General features: G+C 45.6%; 1 protein-coding gene across 6 annotated transcripts in view; it reads left to right on the top strand.

Moving 5' to 3' along the window:
- The window catches only part of ARFGAP3 (ARF GTPase activating protein 3), a 520,570-nt gene that overhangs the window by 135,540 nt on the left and 367,038 nt on the right, over positions 1–17,992 (top strand). The gene's annotated exons all lie outside the window — the stretch shown is intronic.

Below are 17,992 nucleotides of genomic sequence, written 5' to 3'. Positions count from 1 at the left end.
AAGGAATTTGTAAATCTCAAGCAATTTAATGTGTTTTAACACGCACTACTGTCTTCAAGATGACTCCTCACTTTTAGGGTTCCATTTTGTCCCATTTTAAAAATTGAGAATGAATAGATATTTGCTTTGTATGGAGGGTGCAGGGGATGCAATACAACGTACTGCAAATTGTTCGAATGCTGGACATCTTGGGCATTACATTTACTGAAATTACCAAGCACCATTATTTGTAAATGCTTCTCATTTAAAACAAGTCATTGTGAAGGTATGTGCAGAAGGAGAGTGAACATAATATATCAGTTAGGAGGTACAAAGGAATATATAGTCAAGTTGGCTACTAGACCTCAAAAAGGAGATCAGCAGACGAGGAAAAAGAAGGGCTGGTGGGAAAGAAACGGTTTAATGTGAATTTCTAGCAGGTTAAGGAGTGATACTTCTCCCAGACCAACCACATACTAATTTAATTTGTACTTTTGAGAGAGGAGTATCCTGTTACCCTTGATGTCGGGCAATAATGTTTTACCTCTTGATATTTTACTGATTCTTGCTAATTTGCTGTCATTAACCCTCTCATCTAATTGAGCAATCATTCACCCATTGGTCTCGATTGAGACATATCCCAACAAGCGAGGAGGTTATGCTGCTACTTGTAGAATTTGTATTGTACTTTAATGCAGCAGATCAAGTTTTGTGCAAAATAAGCGACTAGACTAAAGGTTTGCTCAGTATCTGGGATTCCTGTACCGTACCTGGGCCTTGAAGCATTTGTTCTGATTGGGATTTATGTTAAAATGCTGAATCTCTGTCCTTGTGAAGGACAGTTTAGTGCCATTTTGGTTAAATAGAGACTTGGCTTTCCAGACCAGAACACCAGTGTGCTCTACCAGTCTCTCTCCCTTTCCCAACTTGCCAATGCAACTAATCAATGTGCATTGATATATCACTCTCCATTTTGCTAGAGTGTCGCCCAAATTTCTTTGATGAACCACACACAGACTCCCCTGAAATGTGAATTAAAATCTTTTCACAAGTTGACAGAAAAATTGGTATCTTTGCTTTCTTTTCTAAGTGGTGTGGATCAGCCTTGGGAAAGCAGTCCTACTCTCCTTTCCCATTCCCCCTTAAGACCGGCACAACACTACACCATTCTGAACTACCAGGATGCAGGTCTAAAGCCCCTGCGCATCTGTCATACTTTCTCTTTCAAAGTGACGAGAACCATTGGCTCTTTTTGGAGCCTATAGGACAGGGTAAAGGGGGGGGGGAAAGAGTTCGGAAATTAAACCCCCCTAGATCGCTCCCAACTCCTCTCTTCATTTTCTACATGCCCTAGCCTACTATACGTCAGCTCTGAAGACCTTAAAGAAGTAGGTTTTTAATAAACACCAAAGGGGAAGAGGTAACAAAGGATCTACTTCACTCTGCTTAAGTAAAAATAACATTAGAAAAAGCTGGACATGAGATGTTAAAAGAAGGCATTAGAATAATAAAAAGAGAGGAAATGCCGACAGATAAACAGGGGAAATCAATTCTCAGGAACCATGCTGGGTTGGGTGCTCGGCAAATAAGAGTGATCCACTCTGGATGGGGTAAAAAGGATAATCTTGAAATCTCAATAGCCCCTAAGGATCTAGGGTGGGATGACTATGTGCTGGTCTGGAATAGATATAGAGAGCTTGCATATATGGAATGTGAAGAAAAGGGGCACCTGAGTGATATTGACTAGGAGTTGGGGTCGTCGCACAGCCTGTCTATATTGTCCTGGAATGTTAATGGTTATAAAAGAATAGTGCTCCAGGAAAGCTTTAAAAAGATTCTAAAGAATACGGACAGCACGTGTTTACAGGGGACTTGGCTGTGCGATGAAACCCTAATAACAGAAGGATTCACCTATCAAGTAAAGGCAGCAAGAAATAACACATCTGGCAGACCATCGGGGGGGTCAACTGACGCTAGTTTATACAAAGATTGCTAGGAAAATAGAATCCCTTGAACTTAAATGTAAGTGGGTGCTAGGTAGTAGAGTGCTGACATTGAATAACAACCCATGCTATGAAAGTATATCTATCGTCCGCGTGCATATCCAGAAGGGAAAAGGAAATGATTATAATGTATACCTGGAAAGTTTAAAAAAGGATTTGGAGGGCCTTTGTGATACCTACTCGAGCGATGTGCTTTTGATTTTGGGTGATTTTAATCAGACTAAACCTCTTAAAAACAGATTCATGGTCAAGAGATTTGTTAAGTGCCTACAATATAGTGACCGCTATGTTCCCCAGTAGTGATATTTCACCCCAAGATGTGGCACCTGTACAATTGTTGGGTTCTCTAGGACAGGTGTGTGTAAATGGAAGAAAGGATGTGGATAGACCTGCTAAGCGTACATTTACAACAGGGCAGCAAATGTGTCCTATAGATTATATGTTCTTACAGGCTTGGATCTTTGAATTAGTTAAACTATTTGAAGTAGCAGGGGTGGAAGGTAGTGATCATTACACATTACTTATGAAATTATATGCAAAAAGGGCCCCCCGGAGACAAAGAGCCATACAAGTACAGGTAGAATACCCTAAGCGACTTACAACTCGTATCACAGAAGAACATATTAAAAAACGAAGTGAAGTCCAGCTGACATTCATATTTGAAAAATTGACACCAGAGGAGGATATTACCTGGTTTGAAGATATAATAAGACAATTGGTAGAATGTCTCAGGATAAAAATTAAATGTGGTAAACCTGGGTCTGTAAGTAAGGAAAAACTACTTACTAATAATAAGCCTTGGTTTGACGAGGATTGTCGCAAAGTAAAAGCCAGCATTAGGCAAAAGGAAAGAAGCCTAAGGGGAAGACACAATGACGATCTGTTACTGAGCCTTCAGGAATTAAGGACAACATATAAAACAATTATTAAAGATAAAAAAAAGAACTTATAAGGACAGATTCTGGGTGAAGTTATTTGAGGTAATTGAGGAAAGAAATGTGAAAGGCTTCTGGAAACTAGTACAAGAGAGCACTGGTAGAGTACTAGGGTCTTTACAGTGCCCGGTGCCGGCAGATAAGTGGGTGGATCACCTGGAGGAAATTTATGGGAAGTGACCAAGGACAGAGGAAATAAATACCATTGCATGGCCAGGTGTAAGGGAAGAAGTAAAAGCGCGCTTCTCTCCCAGCCACATTAGAAGTATAATATCCAGGTTAAACCTAACTCGAGCCACTGGTCCAGATAACCTGCCGGCTGTGATTATAAAAACTAACCCAGAGTGGTGGTCAGAATTCTTTTCGAATATGTTCCAGGGGATTCTTAATACAGGGTTCATGCCAGATATTTGTTAAGGGGCAATTGTAAGACCTATACATAAAAAAGGTGATGTAAATTCCCCTAAAAACTACAGTTTCATAAATCTCCTGGACATAGGTGAAAAAGTATTTGCTAAAGGAATCTTGGGACTACTCAAGGACTGGACAGAGGAAAAACAGATAGTGCCCCCAGAACAGGGAGGGTTTAAAGAGGGATATTCGACGATTGATCGCTGTTTTGCCCTCTGGTCCATTGCGCGGAAGTTGATTGAGCAGAGGGGTAATTTGTTCTGCTGCTTTGTGGACTTCCGCACAGCTTTCGATCTAGTGAACAGGAAGAAGTTGTGGTCAACCCTGATAGGGTATAAAATTCAAAATGATTTATTGGCCCTGATCGAAGCCCTGCATACTAAAAATTGGGCCCAGATAATCCTGGATGAGAACGGTGGGTTGTTAAAGAGGATCCAGATGTGTAATGGGCTAAGACAGTGGTGCGTACTTGCCCCCTTGCTTTTTTCCCTGTTTATAGCAGACCTGCCCTTAATATTAAGAAAGGTTATAGGGGCCAGCCGAAAACTAGGCGGAAATCATATCTCCTGTCTATTATACGCAGATGATCTGGTAATAATGGATCAGACTGAGATTGGTCTGCAAAGTAAATTAAACATGTTTAAAGAATACGGCCAAACTAAAAGATTAGTTGTGAACATGGAAAATTCCAAAATCCTGTGTTTTGGAAGAAGTAAAACAAAGTTCTCCTGGTATCTGGGCACAAAGATGCTGGAAAAAGTAACTGATTACAGATACCTGGGGATGTAGTTCGCGAGTAGCCTTCAATGGTATACCCATCTTGATGCATTAAAAATGAGGGCATCTGATTCAGTGAAGGGATTAAAATAATTTAATATTGTATATGGAGAAATGTCTGATAGACCGGTTTTAAAGGCTTATCAAGCAATGGTCCCTCCACAATTTTTGTATGGCGCAGAGGTACAATAGACGGGATAAAGAGGAGGGAAATATCCTTAAATGTTTGTTCTTGCTGCCTAGATCGTCTATGGTACAGGCGGCAACATTAGAATTGGGAACCACTGCATGGGGTATCGTAGCCTGTATGGCTTTGGTACGTTTCTGGCAGTGGCTAGGTTCAGGGGAGGACCAAAAAATCTCTCAGTGGTGCAAAAATGAAATTGCCATCAGTGAGTGGACCTGAGCAAAAGAGACGAGAGCCTCAATTAATGAAGCGTAAGGTGTGTTAAATATAAAGTTGGGCCCTCAATCCCTTGAACCTAAGATAGATAAGAAAGATCATAGGATCCTGGGATTAGAAGTGTCTCGAACCCTTGACCAAGAGTTCCTATCACAGAAAAGCTCAGTCTCCTACATGGCTCTTCAGCATGGAAAAATGATGTACACTATCCCTATATCGATAGGCTACCAAGCTGCCAGCTTAGGCGTGAAGTGTTACGATTGAGAATTGGGATAAACCCTTGTTACATGAATAAAGGGGTAAAAAACTTTATGATACATAATAATGTAAAATGCACCTGCACTTTAGCAACTGCTTGTGATATTCTACATATTTTATTAGATTGCTGGAGGATATTCGTAGAGAGATTTTAGGCCAGATTAAAAAAAAATATTAAAAACAGAATGCAAGCAGTAAACCTTCTAATGGGAATGACTGATTTAGATACAGCCTGTGCCATAGGTAAATACCTAAAAAATAAAGTTAAAGAGTTCCTTCAATGTAAAGAGTATTGCTGAAATATATATTTTCTAAGCGATAGGGAGATTGAGGAATCTATAGATGGAAGTATGGTGTAAGACATACTGGATGGTCGATGTGCTTCAAGAAAGGTTAGCTTGTTTTTTAAAAGGACATTTTTAAGATAATTTATTCTAAGGATATGTGAACTATAGGCCTAAATAATGTATTATATATTCCTTGATTCTGAATTGCTTATTTTATTGATTGATATGCGGCTAAGTGTATACTTTTATGGTTGTAAAAAAACTAATAAAGTTTTATTGACTGACTGACTGGCGAGCTAAGTGGAACCCTTGGACATTGTGCTGCTATTTCTCTGTAATTTCCGAAATTACAGCTTTCTAAATAAGGGTGTTTTTGATCTAAAAGCGTTTAACCAGTCCATGCCACAAAGAGTTGCCTACTGGCCTCTCAAGTTTTTCATGTTTTTTAAAGTGGTCTGCAAGTCTCTTGTAACAGGATCCTTGGATCATCCATGTGAGACATCTGTGTACCGTTTAGCATGTATAGAGGGCATGTGTAAGGGGTGTGTATCATACAGATGGCAATGTGCACACTGAGATCCATTTTTTTTTATTTTTTCTACATTCAAGTGGTAGCTGAGTTGAGGTTGGAGCGAGAGCCCAGACAGCAGTTGTGAAATGCAGGGCTACAGCAGGACATTTCTGGGATCCATTGTACTGGGTCAGACTGAGTAGTGTGAAGGGGAGGAGATAGTGAAGCCAGGAAGTTTATCACTGCCTTTCTGAAGGAAAGTAGGATCTGCTTCTTATGCTTACGCCCACTTTTTGCTGGATGTAATGCTGTTTCTGACTAGTCTGAGTGGGATCCTGCTAATCAGGACCCTTTTATTTCTGCTTTCTCCCTAAACTGTTATGCATGGACTTGGGTATACCCCAGATTGTATACTTGTGTACCCTTGTCAGTCCTTAGTATATGGTACACATGTACCCAGGGCTTAAGTACCCCAGAGGTCTCCCATGGGCTGCAGCATGTATTATGCAACCCATGAGAGACCATTCAAAATGGAACTACAGGCCAGGAATTGCAGGCTTTGTAAGTCGGCATGCACTACTTAAGATATAGGTTTACTACATCTAAGGGTCACTGCGCTTAAAACCTTTAATTCACCCCTGTAGCAGGCCTTCAATCCAGAGGACAGGGTGCTTAGTTCTAAGTGAGAGGGCGCCCCTGCATGAGCAGGACACCCCTGCAGCTTACGGAGTCCATTCTCCCATGATGTCAGTGAAGCAGCCATATACTAATCTGGAGGGGCATTACGCGACCGCGTGATCATCTCGAAAACGTCTGCAACCAACCCTATGGTGTTTGGTGTCAAACATGTTGGAATCATACCCCCACACCGGTTACCGGTGTGGGGCTACCCAGGAAGGCTCTTTGTGGGGCCCTCTGTGTTCCCGGTACCAGCCTTCTAGCTCCGGACAGCACAAAATGGTTGCTGCTGAACACACATTCCCTCCTGCTGCTGAGCCAAGCTCAAGCAGGGGAAGGCAGAACAGTAGGCATCCTGTCACAGGGAGGAGTGACCACCTCCCAGACAGGACTTAGTGTATTAGGACTGGGTGGGTGCGCTTGCCAGCGTCTAAAAACCTGCAGAAGGGGCACATTTGGAGTCCGTCTGCATAGTCCAGTTCAAACCAGTTCTGGGAGCATTGGCCCCGCTCTGGCGTGAAACTGGACAAAGGACATGGGAAGGGACCCTGCCTTAGGAGGGTCCTCTGAATCTTTCCAACCCTTTCACGTGGGTGCTTTAGGGCTTACCCGGTTGTAGGACCTTAGATTCGTCATGGCCAAGATTCAGAACTGAAACCACTGCACCTCGACCGTCTGGGCACTCTGGACTTTGCTGGACTTCGTTTTGGCCTGACTTCTTCTCCCTTTGTCTGCTGCATCGTCTGTTCCTGTGCACCGTACAGGATCCATATTGGACCTGTGGAGCATCCAAGACACCTGAAGATAATCTCCCTTGGAGTGAAGGAGTCACTTCCCTGCATTCGCAGGCACAGCAACACTGATCACCGGACTGCTGATCCTGATTTCCTACCGACTCCGAAAGGCTCACCAACACAGGAGGTGGGTTTCTACGTCCCTCGAGGCCTGAGCTGCCCTCTCACCAAGTTTGAGGCTAGTATCCCTCATGGGGGCTGCAATACCTGAACCCCTGTGCACTGCGTACTTTTGGAAGTGCATGCGCTTGTTGGCAATCCTGTGACCAGTGCAGTGGGCTCCAAGTAGCCCCAGCCTCTAGCAACTTTCCAAGATCTTAAACTGCCTTGCACCTAGTGCTCCGTGGCCTGTTTTGTGAAGCTGCTCGAGGTTCTCTCTCGACTCCTGTGTCTCCTGCCTGTGGGTCCAATTGAGGGTCATCATTGTTTTTCTTGGGCTCCCTTGATTGCTCTGGGCTTGCCCTGGCTCTCCTGCTTATGGTGAGTCTCCTGGACCTTGCTGGACTCAACTGAACCGTACACTTCCCCAACTTCCTGCGTGGGTTGCCTCTGCTAAGGCTTGTTGGTGCTCCCGCCGGACACCGACCCCTCAGCACTCTACTTTCTTTGTGGGAAAGCACCCACCCGGCTACTGGTCATCCTAAACGTCAGCTGGTCCCCGCAGCTGCAGAGTCAAGGTCACCATCAACTATTCTGAAGCACCCGACATCAGTGGGAATTCGTTTCCTGAGCCCCTGATCACTCTCAAGTGACACAGACTCTGTCCCCTCTGCTTTCAGGTACTCTTCCACAAGAATCCACGTTTGGCTTCAAACTGAGCCTTTCTCCTCTTCCAGCAGTGGCACTTTCGTGAAGTCCTCCATTGGGTACGGCGGTTTCAGACAACACTTCACACCTATCCACCCCGCTTCCATGGGATAGGTAACTTAAGTATCACAGTATCCACGGGTGGGGTGGCTCTCCAACCTTCTGTCTTCCACAGGATTTCTTCAGTGTCCTTAATCTTTAAAATTTCAACCAAGACCTGCACATACACTTGTACGGGGCACGTAGTCGTGTTCACACACTGCACGTGCACTCCTGGGGTCCCTATCTGCTCACCTTGGGTGGTTCTTTGGGGTCCCAGCAATTCTACGTCTTCTTGACATCGTCCTAACTCTAGTCGTGGTTCTTATTCTACTTTCTTAGTATATGGTTTGGTCCCCTCCTTTGACCTGCTGTGTATTAGTGCTATTTATTTAGATTTCTTTGCTAAGGTATTGTGCACTCTGTGTCTATCTCCTTGTAGGAGATACTGTAAAGTACTAGATAGTGTTATATAATAAATACATATTTTTTATAACTAGTGTGTGGTGTTCTTTTCATTTAATCAATACTATAAGATTGCATTATGGTAAAACAAAATGCTTTACACACCTTCAAGACTAAACCTGAAGGCTGCTCTCCACAGCTACCACTTGGATAGCTTTTCTAAGGTTGTCTGAGACCTCTTAAATCACCATAAGGGTTGTCTGGACTGGTGCAAGGTGCTCTCTTGCATTAGTGGACATCAAATACCAGGCCAGCCCCTCACACTTTATATGGCCCATTGTTCTGCATGAGGGCTTCACCCCACAGTTTTAAAGGTAGATAAGCGGCACAGCCTCTCTTGCTTTTTTGCTCTGCTATCCGATTGTTAAACCTGGAATCACCCAGTTCCAACCCTCCTTCCTGCTCACACCAAGTGACTTTGACTTCCCCAGTCTTGGTGGAAGAAGGAAAAGCGCAGAACTCAAAATAGGTCTCCATACTGAACTGCTGGAATAGACCACACCAGTCTGCCACTTCTGTATAAAGATGAAGCAGAGACTTCCAGTCAATATCTCTGCCAGCTATAACATTCTGTGCTCCAAAGTTGGTGCAGTGAAAGTCACTTTATTGCATATGGTTAATAAAAATCATTCTGATACAGCATTACAAAACATTAATCTGTCAAAGTAAAAATCTTGGGAACCGGGTTCGAGTCTCGGAAAGGGCGCGCAACATCCTGTAATTCTGGGCAAATCACGTAATCTCCCGGCGCTTAACAAAAAAATGTTTGTGTCCTCATGCAACGCAACTGGTGTACCTTCGGGTCAAGTTTGCGCTATATAAAACTGTGTAAAAAAAAAACACAGTTGAGTACCTTTCTATCAATTGCCCAACAGCCAGGTGTGCGCTATAAAAATCTTCACATTAAAATGACTTCACTATAAAAAGGCTAATTTCTAACAATGCAAAGAACTTCGTGTCACTTTCTACCTTTAGGAGTCCAGAACATTACTAAGAAGTAAAATATCGATAAAGCCTCTCCTCTCACCATTGCGGAATGACCATGCACGTTATCCAGCTTGGTTAGAACAACCGCAATATACAGGTTACATAAGAGTGGGGTTAGGGTATTCAGAGCCCACTCTCTTTGCTAATTTCAGGAGCAGAAGCCTGGGAACATCAATTACTACTGGCCGGAGGTCTTCCCAGACTCTGCCTCAAGGGGGTGAAGGACTGGGTTATTCTAAGACCCAGCGGTGCCAGGGGACAACACCTGAAACCTTCGTGGGTAACCTGTTCCGGCGTACAAATGACAGAGACACGGGACACTTCCTTCGGCGTCAAAGATTCGCCCGCTCCACTCCACCGAGAGGGTGGTGACCTCAGTGATGGACAGCCTACGCGAGGGCATTGACACCAATTGTCAGCAGGCCCTCATCCTTCTAGATCTGTCCGCCGCTTTTGACACGGTGGACCATTCCACCCTTCTCACCCGTGTCAAGGCGGCGGGCATCGAGGGCCTGGCCCTCGCCTGGCTTGAGTCCTTCCTGAGCGACAGGGCTCAGGCGGTTCACCTAGCTGGTTTTACCGCTGCTCCTCGCAGGGTTGTATGTGGAGTCCCCCAAGGTTCCTCACTTTCCCCTCTTTTGTTTAATTTATACATCTACCCTCTCATTTTTATGTTACAGCAGCTCGAGGTCACGGTGTTTAATTACGCCGATGACCTCCAGCTAATTTTTAATCTTTCCCACTCCCCTTCCTCCTCCCAGAACGCCCAGTCCGTCATGTTGTTCATCCAGGACTGGATGAACTGCAACCACCTCAAACTCAATCCAGATAAGACGGAGTTAGTCTTGACTGGAGGTGGTTGCAGTCCCTGGTCCCCCTCCCACTGGCCCTCCTCACTTGGTGCCCCCCCGCTCCCTGTCCCCAAGGTCAAAACCCTTGGTATTTTCCTCAACTCTTCACTCTCCGTTCACTCACCGGTCACCTCGGTTGTTTCTTCTTGTTTTTTTCCCCTTAGAACCATTAGGAAGATATCTCGCTTCTTCTCTCTGCCTGCGTTAAAAATTATAGTGATGGCCGTGGTGCTCTCGCGCCTTGATTACGGCAACATCATTTACAACGGCGCCCCAGCCTACGCCATTCACCGCTTGCAGCTAGTGCAGAACCAGGCTGCCCGCCTGATCCACGGTCTGCCCAAATTCCATCGGGTTACCCCCTTAATGCAGGCACTGCACTGGCTGCTGGTAAAAGAGCGAGCCCTGTTCAAACTTGGCTGTACCACCTTCCAGGCCAAAATGGGCACCGCCCCGGAGTTTATCTGCTCCGCCATCAAACCCTACGTACCTGGCAGAGAGCTCCGCTCCACCCATCAGGCCCTGCTAACCACCCCCCGTTTCCGTAAGAAAAAGGCCGGAGGAACAAAATTTGCAGTTCTCGCTCCTGCGTTCTGGAACTCCCTTCCGACGGAACTCCGAATGACATCTTCCTACATAGAGTTTCGGAAGGGTCTTAAAACTCTGCTCTTCTCCCAAGCCTATAAGGTCTGATCCCCCTCCGCTCCTGCTACCCCCTCGCAGTCCAAAAGCGCCAAGAAACCGCATGGTAGAAGAGCACTATATAAATGTTTTTAAATTCAAATTCAGTTTATTACTGCAGGGAACACAGAAGTCACAAGAAGTACAACACGTGTAAGTTCTGGGAGACTGCTTCAAATTGCTACTGTGGGTCGCTCCTTTTATACACATTTCTCTCATAGATTAACATGATACACAAAGGTTTACAACTTGGTTCCCATAATAAACGCCAGAAGGGGTTGCCTTCATGTATTCAGGGCCCGGAACATAAGTACGGAAACATTTGGTGGTTCCCAACTGTAAAAACCCATCTTCCCACCATTAGTACATTCCAATTGGCAGTAAACAGATCGAAGAACGAACAGAAACAGGTGCAGAGGAAGACGGAAACATTGGGGAGATTGGAAAGGGTGTAAAAGGGGTGGTATCGGGAAATACGAGCTACAGGCATCAAAGGGACGTGCCTAATGAGATGCACGGCTGAAACAATAGAGCGACACGGCAAGATGAGCCTCGAGCGGGGCCATCTGCCTTACAGTATCATCCCCCTCATCATAAAGACACTTTCAAAGGAAACGTGTCTTCCGCAAGAGTTTTGGAAGTCCCAGGGTCGCGAAGCGGACAGCGTCCGTTCGCTGGCTACTTGAGGGCAAGAGACAAAATGGATGCCGTATCTAAGATGGAACCCGTGGGCTCGGATGTAGAAACCCACGAAACAACCGAACGGTTTAGGTTAGCACAGCGAAACTGCGTACACCCACTAAACTCGTCGTTTGCGGTTCATAGATACCAGACTCGACCGTATTCGTGCGAGTCAAAAACACCACTTACGATCGTCACGGAACCTCAGACGCTCCTTTTGCCCTCATGTCGGCAAGCACTAGTCTGAATCATATTCGATATTCATCAGACCATCTAGATGTTGCTGCAGCATAATTCTATCCATCTGAGCTCCTTTGGTAACAGGCGGCTGTCTTATACACGTCGTAGCACAGAGGCCACATAAGGCAGGACCACACTGCACACAAAGGCAACACGTGAACAGAAACACCGCAACAACTCCGATGATCATCAGAATCTTCCAACCCCAAGTCGACATTAGGCCCCAAAACCACCCAAGTAGCGTCCAATCCCCTACGTCCACGTGTATGGACTCAGAGATTTTATGCAACTTTGAGATGGCTTGATAGACAGTCGGAGCGTTATCTGGAATGAAAATACAGCAGCTCGAATGGATCACCTTACATACTCCACCTCGATCTGCTAAAACAACGTCTAAAACCATACGGTTTTGTAGCGTCATAAGCCTATCCGCTTGAAGTTCTGCGGTGATATTACCAAGGGCACTGGCAGTGATATTAGCTGTCGATTCCACTACTCGAGTCAACTGTCTCAGGTTCCTACTATTGACCATAGGCCCCCAAAACGGAAAGAAACCCTTGAAAAAGTCTCCTGCCTCTTGACCGGCAGTGTCCTCTTCGCTAATCATGCCTCTCACAACTCTAGTCTTGTGATAGTCTGCATCTACGGTGAATGTCGGAGGCAACAAATTTGTGATATAACATGTGCCCGCAAAGTCGGAGGGCAACCACGTATACGCACGATCATGACAGACAAAGTACGTACCCTTGGCAGTCAGAAACACAGGGGACGAGAGCATCGGCAAGACATACGTCTCGGAGCAAGCACTCTCTCCAAGATGAGCTCTCGGTCTTCGGCCACGACCTTTTAGACAAAAATTACCAAGGTGGTGTACGATCCATATCGGAGACGAGCTTCTAAGCTGTCTTTCACCCACGAGCGCACTATACTCAGCCTCACTCAGGTCCCTATAGGCTCGCACCTCTTCCTCCGGGATGAGCGACGGCTCATAGATATCCCTATCTAAATCAGCGATCGCTATAGCCAAAGGTTTGTGATACGGACCAGGACCAAAGTGGGAAGGACGTGGCTCTCGATTGGGGTAGGAATCTAGTGCGCTTCGAAACATTGTTTGGAATGCTCGAGCTGAACCCTGGGAACTATAAGGAAGGACCAGATATGGAATTCCCTTATCCGTGGTATGTGGCATTAACCCACACACCCAGCAATTAGTAGTATTAACCACCAACTGATGTTGATGAAGGAGCTGAATAAAGGAATTATTTCTGAATTCTGCACGTCTAGCCTGCTCGTGTTGGGGTAAGATATGAAAGGAATGAGGGGACACAGTGGAGGTAGTTTGAGGTTCAGAAGTAGGAGTAGGTATGGCAAAAGGTAGGAAGTACTGTATCATATAATACACCCCACCCGCCAATAACGAGGAAACAATTAAGAGCAGAAGGAACACCTGAAACATAAAGCATTTGGTACGGGTAATTTGCTGCAGTTTGAATCTTTGCGCCTGAGCTTTTTCCAAGTCCACAAGTTTTGAAAACGCCATCCCCTAAAACCGTCCGCAACGTTTCTTGACGCACTTCGTTCTGTGTAGCAGTAGTCAATCCCTAGGAGTTCCCAGGAACCGACGGTCTTTGACCTAGTGTCAAGACCTACTAACCAGAAGGAAGTACACGCGCGGCCCTACGGTACACCTGGATGGAAGGTATCTTAATTTCACAAATATGCACAAAGTCTTTCAGCTGTGGAAGCAAAAACGCAGATGTGGAAACTCAATATTTACAAAATACGAGTGTTTAGACTGATCGTGGCAATGGGGTAACGTAAATGTCGAGGAACAAAAGCAAATTTTATTTGTCCTTGGTGTTAGATCGCAAAAAGTATCGGCTCTTTCCAGGACGTGTCTGTTCGTCGAACAATGGGTCCGATGAAGGAACAGAGTTCTGATGATCAGTCAATTGTTCAGATCTTGAGCTTTGTGATGACAAATGTTCAACAATGTCGTTCTGCTGCACTGAGGATTCTCCGACAGGTTCGGCGTCGCTAAAGGGTACGAAGGTCTGCAATCTTTCCGTTTCAGATGAAGCAATGCCTTTCCTCACCCACGAGTCCGCCGGTAAAGGTATAGGTACCTTTTTGGTGTGGGTGGCATGCACCCAGTTCTTCCGGCCTTCCAAACGGACAGCAGTTCTCGTGGCAAGGAGGACCTGGAAGGGTCCAGTAAAACGAGGCTCGAGGTTTCTTTTTCTTCCAAAGTTCCTCGTCACCACCCAGTCTCCGGGCTGGAGCTGGTGGCCTGGACCCTCCGTCTGCGTCGGCAGTGCTTCAAAAACCTGTTGGTGAATTAACCTCAGTTTAGCAGTCAGATCATGAAGATAATCGATCAACATTGGGTACTCAAGATCAGAAAACACACTAGGTCTAGGGACCCCCCAAACATTCACAGGACGGCCGAACACTATTTCATAGGGACTGAGCCCTACTCGGGAGTGTACAGTCGCCCTTGTTGACAACAGAGCCAGAGGCAAAGCGTCAGGCCACGAAAGACCAGTCGTAGCCTGAATCTTCGCTAGTTTGAGTTTAAGGGTGCCATTATACCCTTCAACCAAACCTGCTGACTGGGGATGATTGGCGCTATGGAATTTTTGAGTAATTCCAAGGCCCTTACACATACTCTTCATCAGACTCCCTACAAACTCACTTCCGTTATCAGACCATACAATTCGTGGCATTCCATACCGAGGAAAGTATTCCTTCTGTAGGATTTTCGCAGTGGACATAGCAGTGTTGTCTTTAAGAGGGTAGGCTTCAATCCATCGGGAGAATGCGCAAACCACAACTAAAACGTATTTCAGGTTATTGCATCGCTCCATATGGATGAAGTATAGCTGGATCACTTCAAACGGACATGAAGGGGGAGCAAAATGGCCAGGAGGTGTAGGGGTTCCCTTAACAGGATTGTACATCATACATATCATGCAATTCTTCACCAATCTCTCAGCACACTTCGTGATACCATCATTCTTCCACACAGGGGACAACAACTTACAAATACCTTTCGCGCTAATATGTGCTAACCCATGTGCCATCGTCACAACAGCTAATACATACGCATCTGGCAACATCCACCTCTTGTGCTCTGACAAATCAATCCAACAACCATTCGCATCCAACTTTCCCGTATTCTCTTTCCATTTCGTCTTTTCGGTCTCGGTGGCCTCATTCTGTATCGTTTTCACACTCTCGATGGTATCCTCACACATACTAGTCTCTGTAGGCCACCTAACCGAACTCGTCACATACATTCTAGTGCTAAGGTTCCGGGCAGTCTCCTTAGCAGTCTCATCCGCAAACGCATTACCACGACCAACATCTGTCACCTTACGATGCGCACTACATTTAACAATCGCCACCTGCTTAGGTAACGTGAGTGCATCCAAAAGATCATTCACAAGCTGTCCATGCTGTATCTTAGTACCATGCGACGTCATGAAATCTCTCTCTCGCCACAATCGTCCAAAACTATGAGCGACGCCAAAGCGTATTGGCTGTCGGTAAACACATTCACCCGTTTCCCTTTCGACAACACACACGCTCTAATCAAAGCAATCAGTTCTGCAGCTTGAGCAGAGTTCTGATTCAATCTCGCAGCTTCCACGACAGTATTCAAAGTTACCACAGCATACGCAGTCGTGACATCACCATTTGGCAATTTAAAACATGAACCATCCACATACAAAGTCCCATCGGGATCTTCCAAAGGAGTGTTTTTAAGGTCCACACGACCTTTTGTTTCCTCCTCAGTCCGCAAGTAGCAGTCATGAGGGGTTACTTCGTCTGATTCCATGCTAATGGGTAACAAAGTCGCAGGGTTCAGGACATTACAACGTTTTATCTGAATATGACTTGCCAAGAGTGTCAACTCGTACCCAGACAACCTTGCACTCGTCAAGTGCTGAGTTTTCGTGCGATTTAAGAGAGTGTCAACTGCGTGCGGAACCATCACCGTAAGCATATTATCCATGACCAATCCTGCTGATTGTCGGATGGACACTGCAGCTGCCGCTGTTGCTCTCAAACAACTCGGCAATGCTCTAGCTACTGGGTCCAAGGTCGAGGAAAAATATGCACATGGACGCTGCTTACCACCAAAAGGTTGCGTCAGCACACTCAACGCACAACCTTCTCTCTCGTGCACGTATAGTGTAAACGGCTTACTGTAGTCAGGGGTGCCTAACACAGGAGCCGAACACAACGCGTCACGCAATTCAGAAAAACTTTTCTGACATTCTTCCGTCCATGGTAAAGGAGTTGGAACATCCTTACGCGTAAGAGCCACCAATGGTTTCGCTAACAATTAAAAATTTGGGATCCACTGTCGGCAGTATGACGTGATGCCCAAAAAGGCACGCACATCTCTCTGAGTTGTTGGCACAGTCATTCGGGCAATCGCTGCAATTCTCTCTGGGGTCAACCTTCTTCCCTCCTTTGACAATAAGTGACCTAGATAGGTTACTTCTTGACAACAATATTGAAGTTTAGAAGGAGACACCTTGTGATGTAAGTCACAGAGATGTTGCAACAACGATACCGTGGCAATTTTGCAAATGTCCTGAGTATCTGCAGCCACCAATAAGTCGTCAACATATTGGATCAAGGCTGCACCAGCCGGCAACACAAACGCATCTAGTTGGCCCTTCAAGGCTTGACTGTATATCGATGGACTTTCACAGTAGCCCTGAGGAGCACGCTTAAACCGGAAGCTGCGACCACCAAGAGAGAAACCGAAAAGGTCTCTGCTTTCTTCAGCAATCGGGATGCTGAAGAACGCATTCTTCAGATCGATCACTGAAAACCAAGATGCCGAGGCTGGAATCAGAGTCAGTAGCGCCGTGATGTCAGGCACCACAGGGAACTGAGGAATCACAATTTTAGTTACCTCCCGTAAATCGATAACAAAACGATAAACAGGTGGTTTCGAAGGATCAGTACGTTTCAGAATGGGCAACACAGGACTGTTGCACACGTTTCCCCGAGTCTCCTCGATAACATCTTTCTCAATCAGGTCATAGATAATAGCTAGCAATGCTCGTTCACCATCAAGGGAGATACGATACTGGGGAATACGTGGCAACCGCACATTAAATTTCAAATGAACAACATAAGGGGAGATATCAAGCAGGCCCACGTCATTGGGACCTGTTGCCCACAAGGATGCAGGAAGAGAACTCAATTCCGGTGGAAGCTTATCGAGAGACAAGTACATTGGAGAGAACTATCTCACCCAAAGTAAGCTTCACTCCCGCAGGAGAACAATACAAAGTCGCATACAAACGTTTTAGCAAATCCAGACCCAAGAGATTTTCACCACACCCAGTGGTCAAAATCAGCAGAGCTTTGAGCTCACGCGGCCCAATTGTAAGAGGCAAAGGGCGCGAAACCGGATTGCTAACAGGGGCGCCAGAGAATCCAACGGAAACATTTGTTAAGCCAGACAAAGGTGCGCCAGGGAGTTTCGAATGCATTATGGAACTTTTCGCTACACCAGTGTCCAACAGAAAAGGCTCAACGACGCCCGAGGTGGCAACTGCGACGTAAGGCCCTCTCTGATCAACCGGAACTGATACCTCTCCCTCTCCTTGTCTATGGCTGTCCTAGTAATTACCGTTGTCAGTATCCTGATCGACGTAATAATCATCATCTACATTGTACTGAGCAGATCGCCCTTGCGACGATCCACGCTGATCAAAACAATTATTGGAGTCAGAAGTGTTAGTAGAACGATCGTTCTGAGCACCGCGACCTCTACCACGTGATGTCTGAGAACCACCACGACCTCCTCTAGATGAATTACCACTATTACGCTCATTGAGGACTGGACAATCGAATTTCAAATGACCCTCCTGTCTACAATAGGCACACTGATTGTATCCTAACGACGATCTCTGTGAAGAGGAATCATTTCGTGATTGTGACCTATTTGACTGAGACTGCGATCGATTACGTTGTTGCGAGTCATTCTGATTCGAACGCGGAGGGTACGCCTGCTGCAACAACACTTTAGTTTTGAGCTCTTTCGTTTTCTTGTCAGCGCGATCATTCTCTTCTTTCTCCCTATTCTCATAATACTGCGCCGTAGCCAATATTTGAGCAGAAGTGGAAACAGCCCATGCACTTTCTGAATTACGCAATTTGTTGCTTAGGTCAGGCA

This window comes from Lissotriton vulgaris, chromosome 1_1 (genome assembly GCF_964263255.1).
Source record: "Lissotriton vulgaris chromosome 1_1, aLisVul1.2, whole genome shotgun sequence".
Lineage (NCBI taxonomy): Eukaryota > Metazoa > Chordata > Amphibia > Caudata > Salamandridae > Lissotriton > Lissotriton vulgaris.
The sequence above is the reverse complement of the archived record's forward strand: the minus strand, read 5'-3'. Positions and strand labels throughout refer to the sequence as shown.